Source organism: Cryptomeria japonica, chromosome 4 (genome assembly GCF_030272615.1).
Source record: "Cryptomeria japonica chromosome 4, Sugi_1.0, whole genome shotgun sequence".
In the NCBI taxonomy this organism is placed as follows: Eukaryota; Viridiplantae; Streptophyta; class Pinopsida; order Cupressales; family Cupressaceae; genus Cryptomeria; species Cryptomeria japonica.
In genome coordinates, this window is record NC_081408.1 from 138,272,042 (window position 1) to 138,279,566 (window position 7,525).

The 7,525-nt window shown below is 35.3% G+C and overlaps 1 pseudogene; it reads right to left on the bottom strand.

Annotated features, from left to right (window-relative positions):
* Window positions 1–4,836: 4,836 nt before the first annotated feature.
* On the bottom strand, window positions 4,837–7,244 carry LOC131874946 (probable disease resistance protein At4g33300; annotated as a pseudogene).
* Between the last annotated feature and the right edge of the window lie 281 nt (window positions 7,245–7,525).

Consider the following 7,525-nt stretch of genomic DNA (forward strand, 5'->3'; position numbering starts at 1 on the left):
TAAGGCTATAGTCCAAAATCAAAATTTAGCAAAAACTGAGATACTTGTTTCATTATGTTGGGACAAAAGATGTCTTCCTAAAGCTGGATATTTTGCATGGGCAACACTGCAAGGAAGAATTCTAATAGCAGAATGGTTTAGAAAGATTGGGGTTTTAGGGCCTTCAAAATGTGTCTTATGTGAGTTGGAAGAAGAATCCATTAACCACATTCTTTTCTCATGTATCTTCCCATCTAAGTGTAGGCAATGGCTTTGTGCCAAATTAGGATGGTTTTCAGCCTTGGCTAATGCCCATTTGAGTGTTTTCAAAAGTTGTCCTAATCTTTATTCTTCAAGTCTTTTCCACTCTCTATGGATATATTCTCCTTCAATAACTATATGGGAAATCTGCAAGGAAAGGAATAGAAGAATTTTTAGAGGGGATAAGCTAGCTTGGGAAAGCATTATTAAAAAATTGGAAGTTGCTATAGTGGAAGTAATAAATAGTGGACTTTCATATCAACAATAAAAAAATATTCAATTCTCTTGTTGAGATAGTAAGATGAGATAAAATTGGTATGGGCTAAAGATCCCTCCCTTCATTGGGAAGGGGGGAAAGGAGACAATTACGTAAAGAAAGAAAGTAGAATGGCTTCCACCAAAAGTTGGGTAGTATAAACTGAATTTTGATGGGGTCACTAGAGGAAACCCAAGAATAATAAGGGTAGGTTGTATCATTCATTCTTCAGATGATCAAACTACTGCTAAGCTAGCTAAATCACTAACAAAGGATACCAATAATGTGGTAGATATTCAAGCAGCCATAGAAGGCCTTAAAATTTGCAGAGAACTTGGTCTTAGAAAGATTCAAATTAAAGGAGATTCAACATTTATTATCAATGCTCTTAGATCCAGCAAGACTCCAAATTGGAGAATCAACTCATTTCTAAACAAAGCAATAGATCTACTTAAATATTTTGAAGCTTGTGCAATTAACCATGTTTATAGAGAAGCCAGTGTAATGGCATGTCTTTTAGCAAACAGAGGTGTCGACATTTATCATGAGAAATTGATCAAATCATAAAGTTTATAGAGGTCAACGGCTCCTTGAATGATGCATTTTCATGGGGGATAAGACAACAACTCTAATCATGATGCCAAGGGAGGACAACTCAAAAATAATTTCCCGCCTTCTTTGGTCGGAGATTGCATGTCAAGGAAAGGATTTAGCTATTAAATTCATCATGTATTTCTGCCTTAGGTATTTGAAAGCATTTAATCCTCAACAAACTGTTTTCCAAAATTAGTGGTTGCAATCTCATTATGAAGACTTTAATTATCCAACATAAATTTTGCCTATTGTTTAGCTTTTCTTTTTAGCAGAGGCTCTTTTAGTAGCCTTCCTTTCTATATTTTTCCTCACTTCTTTGAGTCGATACTATCGTTAGTTTAGCCAAAAAAGATGGAAGATATCTTCTAACTTAGCATCACATTTATTAGACAAAATGTTCTTTTCATCCCTTACTTTGTTTAGTGTGTTTTTCGTCTTCCCCAAGCAATTAGCATATTCATTTCATCCTTCGTCCTTCATCCATTCCATCTTTTTGTTTCTCCCTAGGGTTTGATTGTTCTTCCAGCTAGTTTCTTATTGTTTGCAAGTAAAGATTGAGAGCTAAGTAGATGGATACTCCAATTTGCCTTCACTCTTCAAAAAGGAAAATGGTGTTTTTAAGAGAGATAAAAGAAAAGAGGATGTAGGAGGTTTTGACGAAGAATCACTTTGTTATTTCCAGAGCTGTTAAGATGATTTCGGGGGATCTCTTTTTTAGAACAAACCATAAATACAGGGTCTACACTGAAATTCATGCAATCTTTCTCGCCACCCTTCTCCATTTTGTGTTATTGAAGAAAAAAAGAGAGATTTTATGTAGAAAAGTGTTTAAGGTTGACTTGTTGGGGGTCTATATCAAGTCCTCAAGAACATAGATGAAAAATTGACCATTCCTTTTCTGATTGATTTTAGCATGAGCATAAGAATGGAAAACAACTGCCAAGGTTCCCCATTTTATATTTCGAGAATGAGTGAAGTTTCAAAGCTAGAATTTTTATGGTAGAAAGGAATGCCAACTTTCTTTGGGCTCTATTCAAACAGACAGAGATAGAGAATGATGTTTGGATTAGAAAATTTCTCGGCTTGCATGGCTACTCAGAATTCACCTCAAACGAGCGTTTGCTGGATTGGGAAGAAGATTTAAAGGAGAATTGGGCATGTCGAGCTGATGAACCCGAGGATGTGATTGAATGCTTTCCCAAACCAAAGCAAAATGATTGGGACAAGCATGTTTGTGTCATTCTCAACGAAGTTGATCCTTCCCTCCTTCCAAGTTCTCCCTCCTCTACTGATTAACCACTTCCTTTGTCAATTTTCATTTTTTACCAAGTCAAGAGGCTTTAATCCCATTACTATTAATAGTTTAATTTAATATTTTCTAGCATTTTATTATATTTATATTACTATTAAATATTCTCAACTATAGCTCTTTACTGATCCATCTATATATATATATATATATATAAATATAATTTACCACTTCTTCATGGCTATGAGCTAATAGACAAAGTATTAGTGCTTTTTGCAAGAAAGAGGTTCCAAGTTCAAGCTCGCATTTCATCATCAAATATTCTATAAATTACCAAATTGGATGGTGTTTAAATAAATTTGATTGAAGACACAAGAAATCTCAACTGGACTATCATGCACATATCTTATGAATTATAGATAATATTTAAATAGGGTTTGGGGAACAAAGTAGGTGACATTTAAATTTTGAGGAGACTAGAAAAGTATACGGAAAGTTAGAAGATAGTCACACACATAATGAACTGTGATTGATGGGTAAAGTTTAAGCAGTCACCTTTGCATTGAATTATGATTGTTGTGTGATGTTTAAATAGGCACAACAATTCTAAAATCCCTGCACAAGTTAAATTGAATTAATTATAAATATTTTCGTTGAGATGAAGATCTAGAATCACTTCGAGTCTTGGATACATAAGTAATATTTCTTCTAAAAGTTAAAAACTTACTCTACTTCCCATGGTACCAGGTTTTACCTAGAACATCTACAACCACAAGAAAGACATTTTCTACACCCAGACATGCAAAGCAAAAGGCAGGATAAGATCAATACCATCGACATTTGCATCGTCTATTCCCTCTCCACTTCCACTGTCATTTGAATTCCTAGCTCTGCTCCCTGTCCCACACATCACACTAAAAAAAAATTTAAACACTTACCTCATGTTTCCATGTTGTTGTTTAAATTTAAGCAATTACAATGTTCTTATGGAAAATTAAAATTATGAAAACAAAGATAATATAGAATCTTTTCTCATTGTTGTGGAGTAGCTATTGTTTATAGGAGCAATGGAGACTGAGGATGTCTTGCACTCAGCAAGACTCGATCCTTGGTGGGCTCATTTAGTGCCATTCAACTTCACCAATAGACCAAGTTTCATATATTTAATTTTACTTAAAAAAATTTCATATATATGCTCTTCAAAATTGTCTCATACCTTTATTTTATATATAATTATTTTATTTTTATTTATATTTTTATTATATTTAGTTACGTTCTTTATTACTTAATTTTTTTACATTTTATTTTATCATTCTTTTGAAGTCGTAGAATTTATTTGGTATTTTATTTTATTATATTTATTTGTGGTTGTCGTTCAGTTTCTTGTTTTGACTACTTATCCAACAAATGGTTGAACAATGTTTGAAACTTTGGTAGATATTTTGAAAAAGAACTTTGTGTGGATTGAGAAAATTATTTAAAATCAAATTTGTACCTATAACCGATGAAAATATCTGTACAATTTCATTATTCACCAACCCAGAAACTTTGTGCGTGCAATCAGTTGATTCATTCTACATCAGTTACTATTATTGAGGCGGATGATGGCAACGGTTCTGTCAACCACGAACATATTTTCCTGTGAGCTTCCAACTTTAGTAGGGACTACGACTATAGTAAAATCCTTGTTTTTATTAGACTTCATTTTCACTGTCCAATCATTATAGCGTGGTTGCATTTGAAGTTAATCCAAGTGACTTTGTTTAATCTCAATTAGTTATGTCATATTTTTATCAATTAAAATATAACTTTTCGAGTCAATGTCAATATTTAATAGAAAAATTTGCAACGGCATGGAGTTTAAGATATAGAGGATTGCCTTGGATTGCAAAAAGTTTCACCTAAACTTGCTTTATAAGGAAACTCCACGGATTCATTCTTTGTTTTATAATAAATAGAGGATTGCCTTGGATTGCAAAAAGTTTCACCTAAACTTTCACTCTTTGCTTTATAATAATTACACTAGAGATGTAGCGATCATAGAATAGAACATTTATGTTTAATTCATATTATAGGGAGTACAGATTTAGGAATCTTCAATAATAGACATTAAGTTTCCACAATTCATGAGATAGAATCAGCTACTTTCGGAATAGACCGTATGTAATTTTTTGCATCAACGTTTCAGATCACACTCGATCATCAAGATGAATAGCTATAGAGCATGCAGAGTGAGAAATCCTCATGATGGATCATGGAGTGTGATCTGAAACGTTGATGCAAAAAATTACACATAGTCTATTTGAAAGCAACTTATTCTATTTCAATCTTCAAACCAATCCAAAGTGAATTGTACTTCAAAACAAAAAAAACCCTTTAGTAGAGTCCATCAATTGTCCATGTGCACATGAAAATCCAACACCTAGAAACACCTAATAAACTAGACAGATAATAATGATCGTACAGCTTAGTTACAGAATACCCATAACTCAATACACTAAAAAGTTAGGGTCAGAAAAGTGAATTGTGCTTCCACAATTTCAACTCTAAGATCAGGGATAGAACAAGATTTAGCTTGCAACCACTTGTCCCCAATATTCTCATTGCAGCTAACATGTTTGAGGGAGTTTAGTCCACAAACACTTCTAGGCAACCTCCTCAAATGATAACACTCTCTCATGTCAAACTCTTTCAATTTCTTGAGCTCACCTATTTCCTCCGGGAGTTTTTCCAAGCCCTCGCACAGTGAAATGTCTAGAAATTCCAGCTGCCCAAGTTGTCCAATTGATGCCGGAAGCTCTTTGAGGCCTGGTAATGCTGATAATCGTAACATTCTTAGAGAACACATATTTCCGAGATTATATGGCAAATTCTCAACCAAATGGCAGTTGGTAACAGACCATGTCTGAACAGAGGGCATATGACAGAGGGCAGGGGGCAACTCCTCCAAATCGCTGCAATGGTCCAGGCTAAATTCATGCACATTGGAGTAATTGAATGTGGACATATTTACAAACCCTTCACATAAGCTTAGAGAAAGCTTGTCCAAGTTTTGTATTGCTTTGATCTGTTTGGGTGCTACCAACCTCTCCAAGCGAACACTTCTGAGTTGAGGGAGTGAAGATAAGGCATCTAGACCTTTTATTGTGGCCCTCTCTGAACCCAAATTACATACTATCAAAACTTTGAGTTTTTTCATAGTTTTCAGAAATGGCGGAAGAAAGTATTCGCTTGCAGAAAAGTGTAACACCAGAGCCTCTGTCTCCGCAAGTTTCATCGAATACCACTCGTTCTCAGCCATAGAACCTGCATAAGACAAATCACATATGCAATTGAATTAGAACATAAGAAATCTTAGTATTTGTTAATAGTTCACATAGCCTTCAAATTTTGCCACTAATTAAGTATTTGGGTGAAATATCCCACCTGTGTGAATAGAGACAATTTGAGCATTGAATAGTCTATCTCTAAGCAATTCCCATTCCCCTGGTAGGCAATGCTCCTTCCTGGGCATGAGTAATCTCTTTGTGTGGACTATACTGTCCTGGCATCCCAAATACAAGGCTAAGTCCCGCATCACATCATGCTGTGAAAAGAACAGCTCACAGGCACATCCGTACGAGATTGTTGATTGGGTTCTGATAATTTCAACAACCAAGTCAGCCCAATTTTCTAAAAAATGAAAACAGGAAATTTATATGCAAGGAAAGACATTTACCCTTGATTGCTTATTAGATTCAGGAGATTTCTTCTTGCAAGTTCCAGTAATATAGTATAGGCATCCTGCCACTCCATCTTCCGAACATAAACCCAAATGTTGAGCAGTGCATTGGCACAACTTTTCTTGTCCTCTGGAAATGAGGCGAAGTCTAAAAAGCAATCAATACTGGTCTCCAAGCGTCTAAAGAGCCCTTCGCTGTGATATGGGGATATTGATTCTCCCAGGGAAAGTTTTTGCTTTGCATTCTCCCAGGCCACATGAGGTTCCCCGTACAAAGAACTTCCAACCACTTTAAGAGCAAGAGGTAAACCCTTGCATTCGGCTTGCACCTGTCATTTACAATAGCGATATTTTCATGAATGTTCAGGGAAGGCCAGTAAGATCTAAAAGCAACGAAATTGTATTATACAATTTGAGCTATTACTTTTGTGGATTAAGTACTTCTTCAACTTCAAAGTACGTTAAGTACCAGAACAATGAGAACACCCAATAATTGCAATATACCAAAGCAAAACGTCAAATAACCTCATAATTTCCTTTCACTTATATTATTTTTATTTGATTTGATAAGAAGCTTTAGTTTTATTCACATTTGGTAAGAAAAGACTATACCTCTATGACTAGATTTGCATCTGCCGTAATTGGAATTGATGTCTGTCCAAATGCTGACAAGCAGAAAAGTGAGAGAGCATCCTCTTTGTTCAACAATGGCAATTGATACAGCCGAGTATAGGGGTTTCTAGGGACGATAGAACCGTTTCTAGTTGTGACAAGGATTTTGTACCCCGGAGATTCAAATAGTAATTTTGTCCAAATTAGCTCTGGACCAAACATCATCTAGCACCACCAGAGTTGGCTTAGATTGCTTTAAAAGCCGTTGCTGAAGCTGTATATGTGCATCTTCCACATTCTGAAACTCAGGTACATTCCTCCCAAAGATCTTCTCCCATATTGTCTCTAAAATTCCCTTCAGATTTGGGGATTGTGAAACAGTGATGAAAACTATATTTCTGAAACAACCTGATGTCCACAAAAACAATTGGGTTATTAGTAAATTGCAAAAGAACAACAAAATCCTTAAGCTGGAAAAATCATCGGAAAAATGATGGAAAACAAATGTCACCTTTGATATGGGGATCATCACATAAAGCCAAGGCCAAAGTCGTTTTCCTACCACCGCCCATGCAATGAACACCAACAACGGAGACGTCGTTCTGGAACAAAAGCTCTTTCAAATCCCCTATTGTTTTCTCAGGCAAAGTATTATGAAAAGAATATTGGTTAGCCTCTCCATTTCCAATTCTAGCCATAGATTAACAAATTCTCTACAAACCTTTTGAAATTTCAGACTTGTTTTTTGAAATTTCACTACCTAAGTTCGCTAATTCTTAAAAATTGCAAGCTTATAATTTCAATGATCGATGAGTTCAGAAGCAGAGCTTGTGGTATCTATAGAGAGTGATAG